At 41.3% G+C, this 942-nt stretch overlaps 1 pseudogene; it reads right to left on the minus strand.

Annotated features, from left to right (window-relative positions):
- Positions 1–722: 722 nt before the first annotated feature.
- Positions 723–942, minus strand: part of LOC103459073 (N-acyl-phosphatidylethanolamine-hydrolyzing phospholipase D-like) — a 3,194-nt pseudogene continuing 2,974 nt past the window's right edge.

Consider the following 942-nt stretch of genomic DNA (forward strand, 5'->3'; position numbering starts at 1 on the left):
GTTGTGCTATTACTGTTTTACATTCAGGGTAAGAGACAGTAAAGTGTCTGTCACAGTAATGCCAAAACTCTTCTACTTTTGCTCCATAAAAGAAAATACATGCAACCGAAATTCTTCGAAATTTGGAGAAAAACTGTTGAGAGGATATGCAGCTTTGATGTTTTCACAGCACAAAAAAATAAAAAAATAGCTGAAGCTGCAACAAAAGCACTTTGCAGTTGAGCCCAGCTCATGTTTTTCACAAAAAGTCTATCAGGACATTGCAGTTGAAAGTAAACGTCACAGGTAGCAGTTCTGGATTGRCTGTAGCACATTCAGAAAACAAAACTCCTATATGGCAGCACTCATCTCAAAGAATAACACTTCATGTAGGAGTCCACAGTTGCAAGGCGAAGCTCGAGTTTTAAACCAACACAATCTGAAAAACGTAGCTTCTCAGAGAGAAGGGATGGGTTTTAACTTTAAATCCTGTCCTGTGAAGCCTTTTCTGCTCTGACCTCGCTTTGTTTTTTCCTCCTCAGGATCCAAAGGGTTCTGAGGCAGAGAGCAAAACCCCTGAAGCCTCAACTCTGAGAATCAGCATGTAAGTCATCTCTTCCTCTCATGTCTGCAATAATATTTTATCATACGACTGAAGGTGAATCACCTCAGATCAAAGTCTTATCTCCTTGTACAAACTGTTGTATTTACAACTCCTGCAGCTGTGAGATGCCAAACAGTTAATGTATGCACCATAAAACATTCATTTTTATTTAGGCTGAGCTCAAATCTTCAGTCTTTTAATGAAATGTTTGTGTTTGTAGTCGAAGACGTCTCTGTCTTGTGCGGCGATGAGCCGGGACTCCCCATGATGCGAAGTGAAGAAGGATTCTGGTTTCAGTCCCGTCGGCTCCAGGTAGTTCTGCATGGAGGAGAGACGAGGTCAGAACGCTAGAACTTGGT

This window comes from Poecilia reticulata, linkage group LG23, assembly GCF_000633615.1.
Source record: "Poecilia reticulata strain Guanapo linkage group LG23, Guppy_female_1.0+MT, whole genome shotgun sequence".
Taxonomy (NCBI): domain Eukaryota; kingdom Metazoa; phylum Chordata; class Actinopteri; order Cyprinodontiformes; family Poeciliidae; genus Poecilia; species Poecilia reticulata.